The sequence below is a fragment of the Eschscholzia californica genome, unplaced genomic scaffold, assembly GCF_041429995.1.
Source record: "Eschscholzia californica isolate CP2 unplaced genomic scaffold, dmEscCali1.0.p SCAF_2, whole genome shotgun sequence".
NCBI classification, from domain to species: domain Eukaryota; kingdom Viridiplantae; phylum Streptophyta; class Magnoliopsida; order Ranunculales; family Papaveraceae; genus Eschscholzia; species Eschscholzia californica.
In genome coordinates this window covers 35,989,292-36,014,802 of record NW_028238309.1, presented here as the reverse complement: position 1 = coordinate 36,014,802, position 25,511 = coordinate 35,989,292, and the positions used below count along the sequence as shown (strand labels likewise).

At 35.0% G+C, this 25,511-nt stretch overlaps 1 long non-coding RNA gene across 7 annotated transcripts; it reads right to left on the bottom strand.

Moving 5' to 3' along the window:
* Positions 1-10,778: 10,778 nt before the first annotated feature.
* Positions 10,779-24,924, bottom strand: LOC147557618 (uncharacterized). Of its 7 annotated transcripts, none has more exons than XR_015234097.1 (12): positions 24,500-24,924; positions 23,821-23,971; positions 23,621-23,714; positions 17,017-17,056; positions 16,848-16,916; positions 16,382-16,552; positions 16,239-16,274; positions 15,891-15,970; positions 13,354-14,815; positions 13,159-13,202; positions 11,057-11,220; positions 10,779-10,968 (listed from the first exon to the last, which is right to left on the bottom strand). It is a non-coding gene; the product is annotated as an uncharacterized LOC147557618 (long non-coding RNA). The 7 variants fall into 7 exon arrangements; XR_015234099.1 differs by lacking the exon at positions 15,891-15,970 and having other exon boundaries at positions 13,354-13,487; positions 14,104-14,815; XR_015234098.1 differs by lacking the exon at positions 15,891-15,970 and having other exon boundaries at positions 13,354-13,482; positions 14,104-14,815.
* Between the last annotated feature and the right edge of the window lie 587 nt (positions 24,925-25,511).

The following is a 25,511-nucleotide window of genomic DNA, read 5'->3' as shown; positions in this document are numbered from 1 at the left end:
TAGTGAGACACCATACGGTCAGAAAGACCCCACAACAGAATGGGGTGGCGGAACGTATGAACAGAACTCTATTAGAATGCGCTCGTTGTATGCTTTCGAATGCAGGGCTGCCAGAGGTGTTTTGGGCTGAAGTAGTGAACACGGCAGCGTATCTGGTAAATATTTCACCATGTACTTCTATTGAATGTAAAACTCCTAATGAGGTATGGTCTGGTTATCTTGGAAATAATGAGAACTTGAGGATCTTTGATTCTCCTGTTTATGCACATGTTAAAGAAGGTAAACTTGATCCGAGGGCTAAGGAAGGTGTATTTCTTGGGTATGAGCCTGGAGTTAAGGGTTATCGGTTGAGGAATCAGAATGGAAAATCGAAGAAGTTTCTCATAAGTAGAGATGTTACTTTTGATGAGGTAGCCATGGTAACTCAGAAGGTAACGCATGTAGATGCTCGAGAGGGTGTTGGTAAACAGGTGGAGCGGGAAGATCATGGAGAGCAAGTGGAGTTGGAGATAGACATTCAGGAAGAGGTTCGGCCTCAGGTAAAGGAACAAGCTGAGGAGGATGAACCAGAGCTGGTTCATTACAGTGTTGCGAGGAACAAGAGAAGGAGAGACATCTGGGCACCAGAAAGGTATGGGATGGCAGATATGGTTGCATTCGCACTTAGTGTGCGAGAAAGCATTGATGGAGGTGAGCCATGCACCTGCGAAGAAGCTATGAGGAGTGATGAATCAAGGTAGTGGTCTCTTGCCATGAATGAGGAGATTGAGTCTATTCGGAAGAATCAGGCCTGGGAATCAGTCGAGCAGCCTAAGGGTCAGAAGATTGTTGGTAGCTAATGGGTTTTCAAGAAGAAGGAAAGAATCCCAGGGATGGAAGATGCATGTTACAAAGCACGTCACCGCGAGAAGGGAAAAACTTTAATGACGTATTTTCTTCTGTTGTTTAACATAGTTCTATTAGAGTGATACTTGCTATGGTTGCTTTGTATAATATGGTATTGGAGCAGCTGGATGTTAAGACTGTGTTCTTACATGGAGAGCTGGAGAAACAAATGTATATGCGTCAGCCAGAGGGGTTTGAAATTCTCGGGAAAGAAGACCAGGTCTGTTTGCTGAAAAAGTCTTTGTATGGACCAAAACAGTCTCCTAGGCAGTGGTATACGCGTTTTGACACGTGTATGGTTAAAAACGGCTATGACAGAAGCATGTATGATAGTTGTGTGTACCACAGGAAACTATCAGATGGTTCTTATGTATATCTACTCCTGTATGTGGATGACATGCTGATAGCGTGTACCACAGGAAACTATCAGATGGTTCTTATGTATATCTACTCCTGTGTGTACCACAGAAGCATATTCAAGGATATGTCGGAAATCCACATGTTAAAGGATCAGTTAAAGATGAAAGACTTAGGTGCCTCAAGGAAGATATTGGGTATGGAGATACGGAGAGACAGATCTGCTGGGAAACTGTTCTTGTCTCAGAAAACGTACATCGAGAAGGTGTTGGAACGTTTTGGTATGACTGAGGCAAAACTTGTCGGTACTCCATGAGCAACACGCTTCAAGCTTTCGGGTGAACTGTCACCGACAACTGATGACGAGACGGAGTACTTGTCTCAGGTGCCTTATGCAAATGCAGTAAGTAGCATTATGTATGATATGGTGTGTACAAGGCCTGATATTTCACATGTTGTTAGTGTATTAAGCAGATACATGGGTAGACCTAGGAGAGGTCATTGGCAGGCTGTGAAATGGATACTGCGGTATCTGGGAGGAACTGTGGAGCTTGGTCTGGTTTACGACAGAAGGGCTGACACTTCTGGTTCGGTAGTTAGATTTGTAGATTCGGATTTTTCGGGGGATCTTGATAGGAAGAGGTCGCTGACGGGCACTACGTTCACACTCTGTGGGAGTGCCATTAGTTGGAGAGCTGTGCTGCAGTCGGTGGTAGCGCTGTCTACAACGGAAGCTGAGGACATGGTAGCAACAGAGGTGGTGAAGGAGGCAATATGGCTGAGTGGTTTAGTTCGGGATTTGGGTCTGAAGCAGGAGGTGTCAGATGTCTACTGCGACAACCAGAGTGCTATTCATTTGACCAAAAATCAAATGTATCACGAATAACTAAACACAATGACGTCAGGTATCACTTTATCAAGGACGGGATTGAACAAGGGAAGATCACGATGAAGAAGGTTTCTACGGCAGAGAATCCAACGCATATGCTGACCAAGGCAGTTACAACTTTCAAGTGTAAGCATTGCTTAGACTTCATTAGGATTTCCAGATGTTAGCCCTAGCAGGGCTGGAGGGACGATGGCTCAGAGGCGCTGAGCTATGATGGTGGCAGATCTAAGTCAAGAGGAGCATATTCAAGTCAAGGTGGAGAATTGTTAGAAGTGACTCTGTGTAACCTACCGAATTTTGGACCCGTAAGCGGAGCTGACTGCTGAGACAGAGCTGGTATGCGAAGCGAGCTGTGAGGCAGAGCTGGACTCCGAGACAGAGCTAGAATGCAGAAGCTAGGCTTATGTCGATGATTAGTGTTATCCGTGTATAATGTCGGTTGTAGAGAGTCGGTGAGGCGGTGAGATTAGGGTTTAGTGGCTATATAAACTAAACCCTAAGGAGATATCAGTAGCACAATCTCATGAATCTCTTGTGTAAACTTGTTTGCTTATCACAGTGGAAATCATCGCGCCGTTGTCGCCGTGGAGTAGGTCTTACCAACCGAACCACGTGAATCTCTGTGTTCTGTTCTTGATTGTTCTTTACTATTCCTATTGCTTGTCTTGGATTACTCGTATTGTTCACATTAACCTCGATTGGCATAACAAATACAAGTAAAATCTCTTTTAGTGAATTTCCGCCTGTCAAAGTTGTTAAAATTAAAGTTGATTGACACACTTTTCAACCGTCAAAGTGTGCGGTGGAGCAACTATATTTCGTTACATCTTTTGAGCCGTGTGGAACGAAATTTGCTAAAGTAATATTTCTATTGAAATTAGAGATTTTATTTAATCATGCTTTGTTTCGAAACAAGAAAACTAGACCGTTTTAACTTGTTTGTGAAAAACCCAATTTGATACACCAAGAGTTAGGAAATTAATTCATACCATGGTGAAGAATCTCCATACCCTCAAGTCCTACAAATCTAAAACAAAAGAAATCTCCTTTGGACTCAAGTTAGCTTGTGATCCTTAGTACTTCAATACTTACCCCCTTATTTTAACACCCCTTTAAGGCTTATGAAAAGTAAAGCTTCTTGGACTATAAAAACAATATTGCCAAAGAAAGAAGATTGACTTGGACCATTTGAAGGACTACTAACTTACTAATTACTAACGTAATAACTACTAACTTACTAACTACTAACTTACTAACTACCAATCACTGACATCTACGAGTGGAGTATAGCAATTGCCCACGTCGTATTAATTTTTCTTTAGTGTAATCTTGTCTTTCTTTATCTACAACTATTATAAATGGTCGGTTATACCGCCTAAATAATACTGCAAGTGGAGTATGATTATTACCCATGTTGTATTTGACTGCTTTATAGTATAAATTTTCTCCCTTTATATATTACTTGGTATAACCCGTGCCCGTAGGAAAGTACTTTTATCGCATCATAGGAGTTTCAAATAAAAAACAGTGTACTAACAAAAGCAACCATTCAGCTTTCTTCCAGATTGCATAGGGGAAATGTTTACGTTGTTTGGATACCCTAAAACACTATTTACCAACAAAGGAAAATGAATATCGAAAACAACCCACTATCAAGCTTTATAAAAAATATATCACTTTTAACTGCCTATTGCTTCATCTTTACATTGTTAACATCACAATGTCACTTTTCTCTATATTTAGTTTCTATTTTTTGTTTGTTGAAGATATTAGGTATATAATGTTCTCTGGACGCCCTTGACGTGTTCAATAAAAAAACTTCAAGGCGACCCAATGTCCAACTTCAAAAAAGTTTTACAATTGACACTTCTTACTTTGCCTTCTCTTTTTTATCGTATTTAACCTCGTCCATGTTAACAATATTTGCCATATCTGATACAATGTTGTAGTTCATTCACATTCTTTGCATTACCACTCTTTTCCAAGACCTTGCTTCTACAAATTAAGCAAGACTCTTTGTGTTACCACTCTTAGTAGTTCTTTGCTACAGTTCTTCTGAATCTGTGAAAAATAGAGAGTAATAATTGAGATGATATTACGTAAAAGGAATTCAACGAATCATTGAAAGAGAAAATAATGGCAAAGATATGAAAAATTCTGCTATGAAATTTTATAGGAATAAACTCCTCGCATATTGTTAAAAACCTCTACAAAAACCGTCTTCGCATTAGATTATTCAACATACTATATCTGCAAAAGAAAAAAATTGTTTAAGAGATTGAAAATTGTTATTAGTATTAGTGTTATTTAAATAACAAAACAAAGCTAAAGGTGAAAAAAGAATTACCTAAAAAAATACACCAAACGTTGGTAAGTACCAAAAGAGTAAATTTTTCCAAAAGAGTAAACCAGAAAATAGAAAAATGAACCAGAAATGTAGATAAATATTAGGGAAAGTAATCTAAAATTTATATAGACATTGGTAAGTACCAAAAGAGTAAATTTTTCCAAAGTTTGTAACGAACGCCACGTAAATCTCTGTGTTCTGTTCTTGATTGTTCTTTACTATTCCTATTGCTTGTCTTAGATTACTCGTATTGTTCACATTAACCCCGATTGGTCATAACAGTTAAGTAAGGAAGGCCATGATTTATCATGGTATAAACGAACGACCAAGATTTATCATGGGTTTGTCCCAGTCAACACTCTTCAACCCGTTTTAAGAAATGTGTATTTCTTGGGTATGAGCGAGCCTGGAGTTAAAGGTTAACGGTTGTGGAATCCGGATGGAAAATCGAAGAAGTTTCTCATAAGTAGAGATGTTACTTTTGATGAGTTAGCCATGGTAACTCAGAAGGTAACGCCTGTAGATGCTCGGGAGAGTGTTGGTAAACAGGTGGAGCAGGAAGATCATAGGGAGCAGGTGGAGTTTGAGATAGACACTTCGGTAGAGGTTCGGCCTCAGGTAGATGAGCAAGCTGAGGAAGCTGAACCCAAGCTAGTTCAATACAGTGTTGCGAGGAACAGGGGAAGGAGAGACATCCGGCACCAGAAAGGTATGGGATGGCAGATATGATTGCATTTGCACTTAATGTGGGAGAAATCATAGATGGAGGTGAGCCATACACCTATGAAGAAGCTATGAGGAGCGACGATTCACGACAGTGGTCTCTTTCCATGAATGAAGAGATTGAGTCTCTTCGGAAAAACCAGGTCTGGGAATTAGCTAAGAAGCCTAAGGGTCAGTAGGATTGTTGGTAGCAAATACGTTTTCAAGAAGAAGGAAGGAATCCCAGGGGTGGAAGATGCACGATACAAAGCTCGGTTAATTACTAAGGGGTTTACTCAACGAGAAGGGATAGACTTCAATAAGCTTGATGTTAAGACTGCGTTTTTTCATGGAGAGCTGGAGGAACAAATCTATATGCGTCAACCAGAGGGGTTTGAAATTCTCGGGAAAGAAGAGTCGTTCTGTTTGCTGAAGAAGTCCTTGTACGGCCTGAAACAGTCTCCTAGGCAGTGGTATAAGCGTTTTGACACGTTTATGATAAAAAAACGGCTATGACAGAAGCAGGTATGATAGTTGTGTGTACCACAAGAAACTATCGGATGGTTCTTATGTGTATCTACTCCTGTATGTGGATGACATGCTGATAGCTTGCAAGGATATGTCGGAAATCCACATGTTAAAGGATCAATTGAAGGGTGATCAGTTTGGTATGAAAGACTTGGGTGCCTCAAGGAAGATATTGGGTATGGAGATGCAGAGAGACAGATCTGCTGGGAAACTGTTCTTGTCTCAGAAAAGTACATCGAGAAGGTGTTGGAACGTTTTGGTATGACTGAGGCAAAACCTGTCAGTACTCCATTGGCAGCACACTTCAAGCTTTCGAGGGAACAGTCACTGACATTTGATGACGAGACGGAGTACATGTCTCGGGTGCCTTATGCAAATGCAGTAGGTAGCATTATGTATGCTATGGTGTGCACAAGGCCTGATATTTCACATGTTGTTAGTGTATTAAGCAGATACATGGGCAGACCTGGGAGAGGTCATTGGCAGGTTGTGAAATGGATACTGCGGTATCTGGGAGGAATTGCGGAGCTTGGTTTGGTTTACGACAGAAGAGCTGACACTTCTGGTTCGGTAGTTGGATTTGTAGATTCGGATTTTTCGGGGGATCTTGATAGGAAAAGGTCGTTGACGGGCTATACGTTCACACTCTGGGGAGTGCCATTAGTTGGAGAGCAGTGCTGCAGACGGTGGTAGCGCTGTCCACAACGGAAGCTGAGTACATGGCAGCAACCGAGGCGGTGAAGGAGGCAATATGGCTGAGTGGCTTAGTTCGGGATTTGGGCCTGAAGCAGGAGGTGACAGAGGTCTACTGCGACAACCAGAGTGCTATTCTTTGACCAAAAATCAAATGTATCACGAGAGAATCAAACACATTGACGTCAGGTATCACTTTATCAAGGACGTGATTGAACAAGGGAAGATCACGATGAAGAAGGTTTCTACGGCTGAGAATCCAGCGGATATGCTGACCAAGACAGTTACTACTTTCAAGTTTAAGCATTGCTTAGACTTGATTGGGATTTCCAGTTGTTAGCCCTACCAGGGCTGGAGCGATGATGGCTCAGAGGCGCTGAGCTATGATGGTGGCATATCTAAGTCAAGAGGAGCATATTCAAGTAAAGGTATCGAACCCGGTCAAACCTACCGAAGCTTGGTATCGAACCCGGTTAAACCTACCGAAGCTTGGACCCATTAGCGGAGCTGATTACTGAGACAGAGCTGGTGTGCGAAGCAGTGCTCTGAGGCAAAGCTGGACTCCGAGACATCAGTAAGACAGAATCTCCCGCATCTCTTGGGTAAACTTGTTTGCTTATCATAGGGGAAATCATCGCGCCGTTGTCGCCGTGAAGTAGGTCTCACCAACCGAACCACGTAAATCTCTATTTTTTGTTCTTGATTGTTCTTTACTATTCCTATTGCTTGTCTTGGATTACTCGTATTGTTCACATTAACCCCGATTGGTCATAACAGTTACGTAAGGAAGGCCATGATTTATCATGGTATAAACCAACGACCAAGATTTATCATGGGTTTGTCCCAGTCAACACTCTTTAACCCGTTTTATTATATAGATGTTTTTTTTTTTTTTTTATCAAATGGGTATTTTGGTTTTAGGTTGCCCTTGACATGCCTTAAAGTTTTGCTCAAATTATTTTTGAGTAGTAATTAAGCAATTACTTTACAAGAAATTTACAAAACTAAAGAGGAAATTAGTGATTTCAATCTTTCTAAAAAGGTGTGATAATTTGTAGATTCCATCTCAAAAAACAATTTGAATATCATTTTAACACTTAAAAAACAAAGAGTCTTCCTTAATGTGTGTGTATATATATATATATATATATATATATATATATATATATATATATATATATATATATATATATATTAATTATGGTCCATGTAAGCCACATATTGTGAGCAATTCAATATATATCTTTGATCTCGTTCAATGAGCCTTTAGCACAAGGAATAGATGATTTTTTTTAAATGATTGATGGTTACTTCTTCAGTTCATTTCATCTTTATGGTGACACAATCTGACCGAATGGTTTGACTTCTTGACTTGAAAATTATCTTTTGTTTATCACCATTTCTAATATACCAAATTCCTGAATCCATGCTATATTATGAAGTAAAAAAAAACATCAATCATTTAAAAAAAAAACCAAGCTCTTGAATCCATTGTTAATATATATATATATATATATGAACAATGGTCCATGTAAGCTACATATCGTGAGCAATTCAATATAGATATCTTTGATCACGTTCAATGAGCCTTTAGCATAAGGGATTGATGATTTTTTTTTATTGAAATGATTGATGGTTACTTCTTCAGTTTATTTCATCTTTATGGTGACGCAATCTTACCGAATGGTTTGACTTCTTGACTTCAAAATTATCTTTTATTTATCACCATTTCTAATAAACCAAATTCTTGAATCCATGCTATATTATGAAGTCAAATTTTGAACATGTAATGCTCTAATTTTCTGAAATAGGAATGGTTGATTCTGCTGGAACAATTTTAGTTACTTGTTAGTTTAGTTGTTTCTTAGTCTTTAATAGCTTTAAGTGATTTCTTTATTTTCCATTTGTATAGAAAGAGGAAGTGAGAAACAACGAGGTTGGGGGACTGCTGGTAGAAAATCTCAGAAGAATTATAACTAAGTTGTCGGGTATAAAGAAGTCACACAAGAGAATCACAAGCAAACTCTTTTTACAGAGGAGATCAATAGAACAACAATGATCAAATATCTTCACAATTATCTAACATGCACAAGAATCGTATCTCAAAATGATGAAGATTTGAACGAACATTAAGATAACGGTGAAGATTTTAGGTTAATGTAATGGATGTCTTCTTTTAAAACTTCTTTTCTTTCCTCATTAAAGGGTGCGATTTTTTGAAATTCTTCCGCAAGCGAAAACTATTCCTGAATTTACACGAATATTACGTTATATTGGTTTTGTTTATTAATTTCACAAATATAATTGTTGGTCAATTTAACGATTTGTTTTTATTTAGGTCATTACATGGTTCATTAATTGTCAGTTAAGTTCCTAAAAACTTGTTAAATTGTAATTTGTATGATTACTTCTTCGGTTGCGTAAAGGGCATTGCCCCGCCCGTAGGGCGGGAGTTGTGCCTAGTACTTAATATATAAATATTTTTAATAAAATACATTTATTCTACTACTAATATTAATAACTTTTAATAATACTTAAGACATACATTATTAATATATTTTAGATTGAATACAAATATTATTCATATATTAAATATAAATAACACTTAATAAATATTATTTAATAAAAAGGCGTGAAAATCTAAATCCGTACTTGAAAGATATGTGAAATTGGCTGAAAATTAATGTTTAATTAAAAATTTATGTTATTCTTATTTGTATAAGTATAGAGTATAGAGTATAATTGATTTATTTTTACTTATAAGAATGCATAGAAAACTAAAACATATATGCCGTTAGTTAATTAGATAATACATATAAACATAATAAAATGAATATATTAATTTACAATGGGGAACACGAACTCGAGCAGAATACATACCAAGTATATGAAAAATATTTATATAACTGAGCGGAACTTTTAGAAGAGTGTAACAATATGAGTTAATTACACGATTTTTTTATAGCAAAAGGTCTCACCCATCCGAGACATTAATATGAATACTTTAATTGTTAATCTATCTGCGAACTAAAAGATGATTCATAAAAATGTTGGGAAGAAAAATATATTTATATTGTACATAAAGGATGTCAATTCAATGGCTAGTACGTAAAAGAAGCAAAATTGAGACTTATTGTTACGTCATCATTTATTCTACAACGAAGCGAAAACAATGATGTTTATAAAAAAAATTTCTCACTTTTTAGCTAGTTTAACACTTATAAAGATAATACTTTATGAATATTATTAATAGAATACGTAATATATAAATATTATTAATATTAATAAAATTCATTTAGTCTACTAATAACATTAACAATCTATTATATAAAACAGAAGGGAAAACGATGACTGGGACAAACATCCTTTTTTAATTATGCATATTGTCTAGAAGCCCTTCTCAAAATTTAAAATATAGTCCTTCGTAGAAATAAAGTTACCTATTTAAAAAACAATAATCATTTCCTTCTTAGAAATAAAATAACTAATTTAAGAAAAAAAGAAACAAAATAAACTTCAAGGGTTAAAAAAAGAAATTAAAATCTCTCTCTCTCTCTCTTTCAATAAAATAATAACAAAGGATATTGCATAGAAGTCCTTCTCAAAATTTAAAATATAGTCCTTCGTAGAAATAAAGTTACCTATTTAAAAAACAATAATCGTTTCCTTCTTAGAAATAAAATAACTAATTTAAGAAAAAAGGAAACAAAATAAACTTCAAGAGTTAAAAAAAGAAATTAAAATCTCTCTCTCTCTGTCTCTTTCAATAAAATAATAACTAATTTAAGAGAAAAGAAACAAAAAAAAAAATAATGCAAAAAATAATAACTAATAAAAATTTCTCTCTCACAATCAAATATAACAATAAATTTCGTAACATTTGATTGATACAAGTGTCCGTGCCCTAGGGCACGGGATATACTCTAGTTTTTAATAATACTTAATGTATACATTATTAATATATTTAAGATATTATTAATAAATAATAAATAAAAATAACATTTAATAAGTATTGTTTAATACAGAGACGTGAAACTCTACTAATAATATTAATAATTTTTAATAATACAAATGCATACATTATTAACATATTTTAGATTAAATAAAAAACATTATTCATACATTAAATATAAATAACATTTAATAAGTACTATTTAATAAATAAGGCGCGAAACTCTAAATTCCTAATATTTGAAAAATATGTGAAATTGACTGAAAATTAATGTTTAATGAAAATTTATTGATAATTTATGTTATTCTTATTTGTATAAGTACTGGGCATAACCCCCGCACTACGTGCGGGTGCAATTCCCCTTACGAAATGTAGATAGTGACCCAATAAAATTGAGGTTGAGTGATGAACTGAACGTAACAAAATTTTCGAAAATAAATATCTTTTATCTTACTTATTTTACAACATGAACATACATGTCTACATTATTTATTTAATAACTAAAATTGCTTAAAGAACGTCTTTATTTATAAATTGTAAGTTCTATGGTGATTCTTTCCTATCTCAAGGGGCAACAACTTCATCATGTAAAAACATCTGATAAAAATGTTATTCCTACAAAAAGAAACAAAGTAGTATCAAATAAGAACAACGGTTGAAGAAATTAATAATGAAAAAGTGTGATTTGATTATGATTTCTCACCATGTCTTTTGACAACCCTACTTATGTGAGTAACATATTTTAAAATATATTTTATGGATTCCACCGGCATATTTAAATAAATGTAGACAATCCGTACGGAGATCAACTCTAATACGTTGTGAAATTGACGTCATATTATCGACGAATTCATTTCCACCAAAAAACTGCAGGCAACCAATCAAATTTAATTTACTTGTTAAATGAGATACTCCATCTCCACAAAATCATTAACATCAAATCCTTATTTTTGTTTACTATCTATAATCAATATAGACTATCTCCTAAACTAATAAAGAGGTCATTTTCGAAAGAATCAGTCTCGTTCATCCATTAAGACTACCTTAATTCATAATTACACATGTCTCGGTCATTTTCGCCAAGTTACAACGTCTTCTAGAAGTGTACAGAAAATAAATGAAAGATTAAAATGTGCGATTCTACCTACATAGTATTTGAGATACCCTCTTTTGGAAGGATATATGGCACCCAAGAGGGTCCTTAGCTGAGTATTTTCGATTTAACGGAAGATTTCTGATGCAACTGAACGAGAATGCAAAAGTTTCAGATTTTCTTATTAATGGGCAATGGGAACTCCCTGACTACCTAAGACGTAACCTAAATGAAATTCTTCATGGGCTGCAAGAGGTAGAAGTGGGGGGTTTAGACAAGGATAAGGTAGTCTGGAAAGTTTCACCATCGGGAGACTACACAGTTAAAGATACTTATAACTCAATAAGACGGAAAGGGGTTCAAACTTCATGGTCCAGATTGGTATGGTGTACAGAGGGAGTCCCTAAATACTCTTTTGTAACATGGATTGAACTCAAACGGGGATTAAAAACGAAGGCCAAACTACGCACATGGAACCTCGAAGTGGATGAGGTCTGTCCACTTTGCCAGTTGGGTTTAGAAACCGATGAACACATACTGTTCCAGTGTACTTATTCGATAACAATCTGGACTGAATTGTTATCATTGTTGGGCATTAACCGAAATCACTCAGGAGTTTGGGCCGAAGAAATTGAATGGTGTGTGAATGAATTTCGAGGAAACTCGATCCTTGGTCGGTTGGGGAGTCTAACCTTCACAACTTATGTCTATCATATTTGGCAGGAACGAAATAATCGAGTTTTCAGAAGCGAGAACAGACCAACAACAGTAGTATTGAGAGAGGTGATCAGAAATGTGCAAATGAAGGCCATGGCCTGGAAACGCAAATCAGTCGCAACGAGTGATGCTACACAAATATTAGATCGGTTTAACCTAGTAATTTCATTGGCTCAAAAGAAATTACTAGCATGTAAATGGCAGGGCCCAGGAGCCAATGAAGTTATTATTAACACCGATGGAGCTTATGATTCCTCCTTTGCTGGGTTTGGAGCTATCATCAGAGATGCCCAAGGCGATGTAATAGTTGCTGCTGCAGCCTATACGACAAACAGGGTATCGGTGCTAACTCATGAACTTCAAGGAGTCCGATTAGGTCTCCAGCTAGCACATAAATTTGGCAGGAAACGAGTCCAGTTGGCAACTGACTCGGCACTGACTGTTTCTATCCTGACCAATAGCGTGAAATCACCTCCATGGCAGACTGCACGGTTAGTTAAAGAGATTCGGACTTTATGGGAACAGTTTGAAGAATGCTCAATCAAACATGTGTTTAGAGAGATTAATCAGCCTGCGGACTTCCTATCAAAGATGCGACCAACTGGAGGGTATTTGGAAATGTTACAAACTGAACTACCGGAGGAACTTAAGAAGATCGTGAACGATGATAAAAGGGGTGTAATTAGAGTTAGACAGTCATAGTTCGATTTCTGTTCTATTTTGTTTAGAGCATTTGTTATTTTTTGATTCAGTTTTTTGTTCAGGGTAGGGTCCCTTCAACCCGCTGACAATTCAAATAAAAAAATATAGAAGGCATCTCTATTATCAGAATGATCCATTAAGAAGGTGGTGTAACTTCACTTTTCCTCCTTTATTGTTTAGTGGATTATCAGAGAAACTCCGTATCACCAATTCAAAGTGAGAAAAAAAAGATCTTTAACAAAAGTAAACTATAATAGGAATTCGAAAACTATACATCATAAATTTTGTAATACCTGTTATTCCATTAGTTTTTCTGCATGATGTCTTTCTTCAGCACCTGTATCCTCGAAAAAACTTCATCAATTAACAACTCATTTTTATTTTTCAAAACATGAGATATATTAAATATAGAGTATATTTAATATTTATATACAAAGTATGCCAAAAGAAGTTGCGAGAAGAAACTAACAACCTTTGCCTCAACTTACCAGAACATTTCGTTTTCAATTACGATGTAAAGCAACGAAGCGGAGAGAAGATCATCATTCCAAAGAATTTAACACATCAACTATAAGATTATTGACGAAGCCCCAATATTATTATAACGACCAAAACGTCTGAACTGGATGAGCAATTAAAGCTAACAATTAGAGAGATGAGTGAGTTAGGGACAAAGCAGATATTAAAAGTGACTCTTGATACTCACTAACACGATGGTAAGAAACTTAATCAATAAACAACTTATTTTTATTCAACTTGAAAGTCACTTAACTAAACATCAAATCATATGGCCCAGTTTATTCTACTTCTCAATCCATACTCTTCTTTTTTTCAACTTTTGAGAACTAAACGTGCTTCCATTCTAGGCTTCATCACAGATACAGGCTTGGTGAAATATCCAATGACGACCTCGCTCATTTTTGAAATATTTGAATGAATTAAAAGAAAAAAGAACTATGTACAAAAAGGGGGGAGGAATAAGAATTACAATAGACTCATGGCAACCAAGCCTCCCAGTTTACCACATCCAAGCTTCTAGATTCTCAATTGGCGACCTCGCTCATAATGACTTCTTCTTTACTATGTGCATTTAATCAATATATATTCGTAATTCCTATAAAAGCTTTGAGTTTATGAGTTGGTAATTTTGGGAGTTAGTGAAAATAAGTCTTTTGTACCTGACAACAAAAGAGAGTCAAGATAACTAACACAACCACACTAAATCAATATTAAAGCACCTGCCAAACTATTGAATGATAAGGATATCCAGCGGTCATCACATATTCATCATATATGAAGTCCCATCTGCAATAACTAAGTAAAATAAAGTAAAAGATAAAACAATTTATAAGAATTAAGTAATGGAACGATACTACCAGAAGACTAAAGGTAGACTAATTGGCTAGACAAATATAGTGATTATTAAGTAAAATAAAGTCTAAATGAGTATCACAGGAAGTTCTTAATTCGTTGGAATATATCCGAAGCTAAGTCAACTATATTACCACTTAATAAGTAGCCTGAAATTGGTAACACAAGCAGAACGAATTCTCGGAGCTGTTGCTACTTGACAAGCAACGGGAACAACATCAACACTTGTTTCCAAAAGATAAAAAGTATAACACTGGCGTAGATAACCCCATCGCATTATAGAATGATTTATTAGAGTTTATTTGGAGGATTGTGAAATTTATTTTTAGTGACTCAGTGTCTTTGAAGGTTTCAACTTTTAACGCAGTTTACCACTTTCCCTACAAAACTGATGCTGTAATGATTCCATGGTTATTAACTCATCAGTAAAAAGCGGTAATTAATATGAAGTAAATATATATGAACAACAATACCAACTTGACCCGAATATCTTTCAATGTCAATAGACAGCTAATGGCATCTACAATGTCATGAGTTTTTGTGTATTGGACCCTTTGCGATTCTGAAAACAGGTTTGCCCTGCAAGTTAAGAAATATAACATAATTACTCCTCTGGATTTGGAGCGAAGATGACACCATGTCCATAAATTCTGGTCAATGGATTTAGACAAAATGGATTTGTCTTGGATTGTGTCGATCTAACAAAGTTTTAATAATATCCTCTAGACAACCTTATATAATCAGAGAAAAAGATATTTTAGATATTATAGTACAAAATACAACAGGAATGATAAGGATAAAGTAGGTAGTCACAAGATTCACAACCACACTTACCACTGATATTTATACAACACCATAAACTGATATTGAAAAGTGGAAGGTACATGTCACATTTAGTAGATAACCAATCCATTATTAACAAAGTCCATGCAGTAAAAGGTTCTCTCAATGTTTCATATCAATAATTTGATGATTACTGTGAACTTAATGATTGAGTAATTGGGGGATAATTTATTTTAGTACTCTCTACTTTGTTGTATAAGTTTGTTTTAGAACTAAGTTCAACTCCTAACAAAACAATGTTATATGTTTAAGTAAGGAACTTAAAACCTCACACAATAGTCACACCTTAGTATGAAGACACAAATATGCATTTAATAAGGGAGAAACTCAATTAACCATGATGCAACTTCATTTAGGCCTACATCACAGTTACACTTTAGTATTCCATTAGGCTACAATCCATGTGCTATATAATGAAGCATTTAATCGGCATCAATCCATTACATTATGGCTTTTGAGATATTTAAAAATAAAAGAACATATATAAATATGGGCTAAATCAACAATCCTGAATATGAGTTATAATGGATGTATACGGGCAATGCACACAACTCGAATGATCTTAACTACCTTGTTTTACACCCAATCAGTACAGTTCATTGAAGAATTTGACCAAACAAGTTTTGAGTCGTTTGTTCGTTTAATATTGATTTAGTTTGTTCGTTTCCTACCTGAGTAACCAATGCATATAGGGGTAGAGTGTTGTGACTGCTGAGGAACTGGCTAAAGAATATGATTAGGAAACATCAAGATATTTGAGTCTCATGGTGTGACGATTTAGTCTATATACGTAAGATCTCGACTGACTTACAAAAAAGAATACCCCATAAATAGTCGAACATAAACCAGCAAATGCTGCCTAATAAAGCAGGAATTGTACCCAAACTGCCACTGAAAATAGGTCGATCAAGAGAAATCACTCAGTGAACAAATTACTAAGAGTACACTGTAACGGCATTGTGAAAAAAATTTGAAATCTCTCTCGAGTTCCTATGGTGGGCTACTTCTAGTTTTAGTAAGTGGCTAGTGGGAGTGCATACATAACAAAACACATGAATTTCAGGTTCAATTTTGAAGAAATTATTAAAGACTGGTTAAGAGAAAAGATTCATTGAAACGTCTCGTAAACGAAGTGGAAGATTAGAGGAGGTGAAAGTACCTAGAACCAGAAGAACGAAGCCAGCTCGAATGCATTCTGCAATGTTCATAGTGAAAATATACACGTACTTGGTATTTCTTGTTGGCATTCGAAGATGAAAGAAAATCACATTCACATATAACCAACAATTAAGGGTTACTCACCTGAAAAAGAATAAAATGAATCAAAGATAATAACAGTTCTGGTTTTTTGAACCAGAAAAGTTCATCTCGGGGTCGTAACCTCATTCCTGCTGAGTACCCCGTTATTCCAGCATTCTCTAAAGCCAAAGTTGCAATGATGTGCTGAAGCTTTGTACCAACCAAAAGAGCAAGCTGATTATAGTATAAGCTTTAGTGAAATAGCATAACGGAGAAAAACCATATCAAATATGCTTTCTAATTGTCGAGTTTAGATATACATTCCAATTTATGTATCTTTGACTCTGAATGTCCATATCCATAACAATTAAGGTCATGGTTAATTTATAGAAGTGGAGCATCTATTTACAGTGATGGGAATTACGGCTATCCAGAAAATAAGATTAGATCTTGCAAGATGAGATACAAAAAAATGAATGGTGAAAAATTACATAATTAGCAGTAAAAATGTTGTTAAGAATGACCTTACCTTTTATATTGAACATCATAAAAGCAACAACAAACCCCCAAAGTTGTGCACTACATTCATGAAAGAAAACTGAACCAAAATAATAAGATATATAAACCAGGAAAAACAAAGAAGATCAATTAAAATAAGAAAAAGAAGTACGCCAAAAAGGAAAAAACCAAGTACTCACTTAGAATTGTAGATACTACTTCACCCATTTGGAATCCCGACTGATAAAGATCACACAATAATTTAACAATAAGCAACTTAATTTCAAACATCAAATCATAATTCAACATTGACCTTAATTAAATCGGAAAAATCCAAACTCTAATCCCTAAATCCAAATCAACCAGCAAATTCAAATTCTAGGAAGTTTGGTGGAAGAGAGGAAGAAAAAGAGATTGAGGGCAATGAAGCTTAGCAGGGGAAGGATTCAACATGAATGTGGGAGGTCAAGAGTTTTGGTTTAAATGGATAACAGTTAGGAAGAGGAATCATAGTAGTAAGTATCCTAACATATATATATACTAGATATAACTCGTGCCCTACGGGCACGAGAAAGCAATTTTATCGCATCGTAGGAGGTTCAAATGAAGCACAGTGTACTAACCAAAGCAACCATTCAGCTTTCTTCCAGCATAGGGAAATGTTTACTTTTTTTTTGGATACCCTAAAACACTATTTACCAACACAGGAAAATGAAACTTCAATATCGAAAACAACCCACTATCAAGCTTTATAATAAACATGTCACTTTAACAGCCTATTACTTCATCTTTACATTGTTAACATCACAGTGTCATTTTTCTCCATATTCGGTTTCTATTTTTTTTTTTTTTTTTTGAAGATATTAGGTAAATAGTGCTCTCTGGACATTCTTGACGTATTCAATAAAAAACGAACTTCCAAGGCGACACAATGTCCAACTTCAAAAAAGTTTTACAATTGACTCTTTTTACTTTGCCTTCTTCTTTTTATCGTATTTTAACAAGTTCCTCGTCCATGTTAACAATATTACCACCTCTGACACAATTGTGTAGTTCATTCACATTCTTTGCATTACCACTCTTTCAAATACCTTGCTTCTACAAATTAAACAAGACTGTTTGTGTTACCACTCTTAGTAGTTCCTTACTACATTTCTTCTAAATCTGTGAAAAACAGAGAGCAATAATTGAGATGATATTACATAAAAAGAATTTAAACAAATCATTGAAAGAGAAAATAATGGCAAAGCTATGAAAAATTCTGCTATGAAATTTTATAGGAATAAGCTCTTCAAATATTGTTAGAAACCTCTAAAAAAACCGTCTTTGCATTAGATTATTTAACATACTATCTAAGCTTGAAAAATCGGAAATCGGGACTAGTCGGTCGACCCGGGCCTAGCTACTAGTCGGGACTACAACGGGATCAGTCGGATTTAATCGGTTAATATAAAATAATATATACTATAATATATCATATGTAAATTATGTATATATTATAAATTATATAATAGAGATTATACATAATATATGGAGTATATATATAATATATCATATATAAATTATATATATACATAATAAAAATAATATAATAGATAGATTACTTCCATAATAAAACTAACTAAAATTTGTGCTAAAACTCATCCTCATTTTCCTCCTAGATTCATTACTAAGTTCAGAAAAAATTGCTTTCAAAATTGACAACCAACAATAAAATAAAATTGGCAAGAAATTTAACTAATATTGACTTCAATATTTGTTTCCAAATTCGAAATCTTTCAATGTTAAAGATAGAATTTTTTAAAAAAAATTTAAATTCAAAAGGGTATATGGTAATCACAATTTCCAATTTAGTGCACTCTCGTCAAGATTTTCTACCAAAGTTGGTCAAGTTTCTTTCCAAATTCTTATTTATTTTAGGTTTAAATATGATAATGGTAGCCTTATTTTTCCAAGAAAATTGTCTTTCCAAATTCTTATTTATATTAGGCTTAAATAGAGGGTTCTAGAGAATAAAAAATATAAAGAAAAAACAGAAGACAACTTTCTGCAGCTGTAGAGAGAGAAAGAAGACAAAAAAGAGAGAGGGAGAGAGAGAAAAAAGAGATCGAGGATGAGAAATAGAAATAGAGATCGAGGGAGAGAAGAGCAGATTGAAGACTTCTTCGTGTTTCTCTCTCTATAATAATGAGGTAGATTGAAGATCATACTAACCCTAGAGGAAAGAACATTAAAACCCTAACTTTAAGTTGGGGTTTTGAAAAAAAAAAAAAAAAAAAATAGCTGCTGCCCGAGCCGAGTTAGTCGGCGCCTAGCCAGCCGGGTAGTCGGCTCTAGTCGGCTCCTGGGCGCCGGCTAACTCGGCTGCTGAAATCGACTAGCTGACCGAGTGCTAGTAGATCGGCAGCTAGCCGATTAGTGTGTAAGCGGCGCCTAGGCGCCGCTTTTTAAAGCATAGCATACTATATCTGCAAAAGAAAAAAAATTGTGTAAGGTTTTGAAATTTTTTATTAGTATTAAATTATTTAAATAAAAAAATAAAGCTGAAAGGTGAAAAAAGAATTACTTTAAAAAAGACACCAAACTGGCAAAGCAAAATTAAACCGACTTGAAACCTAAATGTTGATATATGCAGCAAAAGGGAAGAGAACAACCAGAAAAGAGTAAGTTTTTTCGAAGTTTAGGTTTCAAGTCGGTAAGATGAAGAAAAAGAGTTTCAAGTCGGTTTAATTTTTGCTTTGCCAGTTTGGTGTCTTGTAACGGACGCCAAACTTATATAGACATCAATAAGTACCAAAAGAGTAAGTTTTTTCAAAGTTTGTAACGGACGCCACAGTGCGAATTCAGTTATGGGTTTGAATTCTGGTTTTGAAAGTGAAGTATTAAAAAGAGAAGGGAAAGAAATGTAACGACTTAATTCGATTGTCCATTTAATTTTCGACAATTCACTGACAACTTTTAAGGCAAAGTGTTGAAGAGGAAGATGAAGAAAAATAACTCCTCATTTCATTGCAACTTAAATGTCACACCTTCAAAAAGCTTCTCAAATTCCTGAGTTCCACAATGAACAATAAAATATGTTGGAACTTAATTAGCATGAGGATCACCATATTCCATGGCATTAAAACGCCTATTAATTTTTACATGAAGTGTGGATGGGATACGGCCATAATTTGTCATGAAAACAATAAGATAGTAGTAACGCCCATTGATTTATAATGGAAACTCTTTATCTCTACATCAAATTTCTTACTCAAATCTTTTGGTTTGGATCGATTCAACGCCTCGGATTGGTCATGAAACAATAAGATAGTAGTAACGCCCATTGATTTATACCGGAAACTCTTTATCTCTACATCAAATTTCTTACTCAAATCTTTTGCTTTGGATTGATTCAATGCCTCAGATTGGTCAATCTATTTGATTAACGACTAAGATTAGCCAATAGAATAGTTATAACCAGTTAAACATCCAACGTCATTAGCAATAAATTAGAGTTACGTAAGGAAACCTATGATTTATCATGGTATAAACGAACGGCCAAGATTTATCATGAATTTGTCCCAGTCAACACTCTTCAACCTATTTTATTAAATAGACTAGGCATAGCCTCCGCCCTGCGGGCGGAGGAATGCCCTTTATGCAACACTGAAAAATAGATGTAAACATTCAATTATTTAATTTTTCTCCACTTAGAACTTTCTCATTAATGCTATAAGATTTTCCGAGGACCAGGTCAATACCCTCTAAAGATAAGTGTAGTGTTCTAGAATTATAATATTTATTGGAAGTGATTTAAGGTTTTTAAAACTATAAAATCATTTTTAATTTTTAAGTTGAAAATTCTTTTGAGAAAATCTATTCCAAATCCTTCTAGTTTTCGTTTACGGATAGCTCACTTCCACTTTTTTGACACATATATTACTAAAAAAGTTTTTAGATTATTGAGTTATAATTACTCGATATAGTTTTTCAGAGTTTCAAGTACAATTGAATGCGATCAATTTAATTTCCTAATGTCAAAGAAAAAAATTAAATTCAGATTCCAACCTAGGTGTTTTTCTATTTCAATTAGTCAACGGGTTGAACAACTCGACCCTTTACAATTCAATTTTAATTGAAACTAATAAATATGAACTGGACCTTTGCCTAACAAAAATAAAAACCAACTAAACATTCGAACAAATGAAATAGTGAAACAATGTCGTGGTTGTGCTAGTTAGGAATGTCGAACTCTGATAGTTCCCCTCCTATCTTCATCTAAGAGTTTTCGGAGATCTTATAGTACATCTGAGTAGTAACTCTACGGTACCGCTAGGCGGTCTCATTTTGGATAAACAATCAGTTGGTTGATTAACTTCTCTGTACATATGTTTGATATTGCAATCCTCGAACTGAACCAAAAATTCTCAAATCTCGCGACGTATACGCTCCACCTGCCATGGTGGACGGGACTGCACAGTATGGAATATGTTAAAGAGGAGTTTGTAGCAATCAGAACTCAGTCTACATTCATTCTTCATGGCGAGTTTGATAACCAACAAGGCACCCTGCAACTCGTGTAAAAGAACTGACACTCTCAGTGTTGTTGCTGCTACTGCTGCCACCAGCAAAATGCCTTGGTTGTTGCACACCAATGTTCCATAATCTCCTGAAGCCTCATCAAGTGATCCATTTGAGTTTTTTTGAAAAATCCTCTCATTATGACCTTGCCAGTTACAAGTTGTTAGTGTTTAAGAGGTATAATCACATTCCACTTCTCAAGAATCTGACTTGCGTCGACTGTAGCTAGAGGTGTGCACCTCCAAGCTAACATTTTGATTCTAATATCACATATTATCACATTAAGCAGAGTCCAACTCAATCTAGGAATGCCACGAAAAACCTATTATTTCATTCAGTTCTTATATGATATATATAAGCCGTGAAGACTAACCCATCCAGCATTCCGAGTAAAGAGTTTCCTTTGTAAACAGAAAAGCACCATTCAATCTCTAATTCCCAAATACTTGATTGATTACAAGGAATACCCAGTATCTTTAGCAATTCATTCCATACAGTTAATGAGTAAACGCATTCAAAAAACAAAGGATCATCAGTTTCAACTTGCTGGTTGCACAATGGACAGTATTCATCCACCTCTAGGCTCAAAGATCGAAGTTTGGACTTTGTTTTCAACACTCGCTTGAGTGCGATCCATGTTATAAAGCATTATTTTGGATCTCCTTCATTGCACCACACTGACCGAGCCAAGGGGACCTTATTTCCTTGTAGTAGCATGTGATTGTAAGTGTCCTTAACTGTATGCTCCAACTTGGGTGTAGTTCAATGAAATGCATTTTTTGTTGCAAGAGTTGAAATTCAATGCATTGTTTACCCCAAAACACTAGTCATCCTCGTAAATGCAAAAAATTATCCGAGACGCCCAATTATACCATTCCAGAGATGTTGGTGCCTTAATTCTACCATTCTGACTTTAGTAAGCAATGTTGGGAGATAATAGATAGTTTTAATGAAATAATTTCACCATCTAATTACAAAAATGAGACCAAAATAGTATAATACCCTAACGATATTACTGAAGCTCAAATCCGCAGCATCTAACTAATTTTGGTAACAAAATAATTTCAAAACTTTGACTATATAAATATGCCACAGATTCTTTCCGAAAGAGGATCTTTAAGATTGAACAAAGTATGTATATCCAAAGACTAACGAAGAATACATGTTGAAGTACTTAACAATTTTCTCAAATGATAAAGGTACCTTCACTTCAAAGGATGAATTGAACTTAGTCAGATCATCACAGAAAGGAAAATCCGCAACTTTTCAATGATTTATTAATAGTAACATAACCGCCCGAGTGACCATCTCCCATCTAGGTCTTCTAAAGCCTTCGGTGGAAAAAAAAAAGCCTTGTGTTTATTTATCTCAGAATTCATCACTCCGATATTCAGAACCACAGTATGCGAGATTAACAACATATAAGAAAGAGATTAACTAAGATCAACTAAGATTCCCATCGAGATCATGGAAGCTGAAGGAATAGGTTTGGAATCAACGAATAGCAAGAAGTCCAATTTTGCTTCGGAGGTGGCAGATGTAACTGCTTTAGCTGTGGTTCGGCCAGGAGTAAGCCAGAAAGATTTCAGCAAGTCGATTGTTCCTTACAACCAAGGAAACCAAGAGAAGGTGGGTATGGAAATTGCTCTGCAAGAGGAAGACGGGGTAGACAACAAAGATACCAAGAAGAGGTCAGATGGGTCGATGAGAGAACTAAGAAACCTGGAGTGGGATTTGTCTGATAACCGCTCGATCTCAAAGAAGAATAAGGCAGGCAAGCAAGAAGGGAGTCAAGCAACCATGTCTCTAAACATCATCAACTTCAATATTGACCATCTACTGCTATGCGAGATTCCAAACCTATGGAGAAATACATTGTACATTCTAACTTGTTTGAAGTGTTTCCCCATAACTAATTATCTAGCTTATAATATTTTTGAAAGTTTTCGACGACCATGAATTCCATGTCATGAAGCTTCTCTTTATTTAGTAGATGGTCAAAAGAGCTTTCAAATGAGGGATAAATGTATATTTTGAAAAAAGTTCAATATAGTTAACTTACCATCATAGAAGTGACGATAATTTGATTGAGAGTGTCACACTTATAACAACATAGATAAATACAGGTCAGATCATCTACTTAATAAAATAGATGTGTCTTTGATTGTGGTTGTGGATCAGGTAGAAAAATAAATCTAAGAATAAATGGTAATTCTTCAAAGAAGTAAAAGAACTACTAACCCCATTCTCGTCCATCAATTGAGACCAGTGTGGTTGTGGATCAGCTTGAAGAAACTCTGGATATCTTATTTACATCATAAGGATCCCTAGCATCCTTAAAAAAGACAAGAAGGATCATTATAATGTTATTTTCTATTTTACGATGCAGAAACAAAAGTTAGTGGATGAACATTACAGAATTGAAACTGTAAAGCTGTTACCTTGCCCTTAATGAGGATTGGTCGCACTTGTTATACCCAATTTCAGGCATGTGGCTTTTGCAAATAGGTACAACATCACAAGATCCCAAATTGCTTCACAAAACATGCTTCCTTAGTAGAAAATTTCAATTTATGCAACCCTTTGGTACCTCTAAGAAAAACAAGATTACTATAAGAGCACTGAAGATATAAAATAGATAAAGCATAACGAAGAACCTCCATAAGGAAACTATAGAAGTACCTTTAGTTCAGGCATACTTCCAAAATTAACAAAATAGACTACATCTCAAACATCCATATAACATATTATATACATTAATAATCATGTTAGCCATGTCAGATTGCCTGCATATTGATCTTAATTCTAATCATAGATTTAAAATGAACAAAGAAAATCAATAAAACTTCATTTTTTTCAAAGAAGGATTTCAATTGAGTATGAAATTAAACAGAGTATTAGATTTGTAAGGAAGTTCTTCATCTCAGACAATAACAAAGAAAAATCAATAAAAAAAAAATCATACATTTAAAACGAAAAATAAGATTTAATTAGAAAAAGTAATAGATTTTCCACGAAGTTTTTCATCTCAGAGATTAACCAAACGTAGGTGATTACTTCACATTAAAAGTGAAAGACAAATTTATAACTCAAACTCTAAATTAAAAGCAAAACCCTAACCTTGATACCTTCAATCCGCAAAGCAATGTTTTTTTCCAACATTCCAAACACAGAAAAGCAATGGTGCTTGATAGCATACTATCCTTCGTAGGAAAAGATGAACTATACAAAATGTTTTTGGATTATGAAAACCCTCAAAACTAATTAAGCCTCAATATGAGATCACATAGAGATGAAATAATCAATGAATGAACTTAGGTTTTCTTGATGAAGGTGCAGATTCATGGAATGATGGTAGAAAAAAAAATTCAACTAAAGTGTAGATTCAATGAAGCCTTCTGCATCAAAGTGAAAAGATTCAATGAAGTGTTCTACATGAGAGGGGAGGGTTTTCGTATTTCACTTGATAGATAAAAAGAGAAAGAGAGACGTGTTAGGAGTTGGTTTGTTTGATTCATTCAATGGACGCAATTACTTGTACTGATACGGTGAGGAAGACAAATAAGTTAGAATGTAGACCGTTGGATTCATTAAATTGAGATTCATTCATACTTAGGATCATTAGTGTTGTCAAGTTGGGATTTGTCCTAGTCATATGTCTACATGGATGTCCAGTCATCATTTAAAAACATTAATTTTATCTTAGTCACATTGATCAGATTTGTATAATAGATATAACATATACATATATAGTTGTAATTATACTAACAAATTGTTTTCACTTTCTCATCATCTTGATCATAGCTCCCTTGGGTTCGACATACCCGAATTCGCCATTGAATGTACCACGACTAAACACCGTGCCCTTGCGGGAAAACAAGTGTACTTCTCTCAATTTCATAATTAAAACCATTGTCCATTTTTAGTACGAAAGAAGTGCACAACAAGTTTTTGGCGCCGCTGCTGGGGAGCAGTTTGTGTTCAAGGTTTGAAAAGGAAAGTGTTCTTCTCTAATCTAGTTGATTATTAGTATAATATAGTTCTTTAAAAAAAAAGTGTTCTTCAAGTTCATTTCTCGTCTTTGGACGCAAGGTTTGATGTATGAGTAAGTGGTCTCAGAAAGAAAAGACTC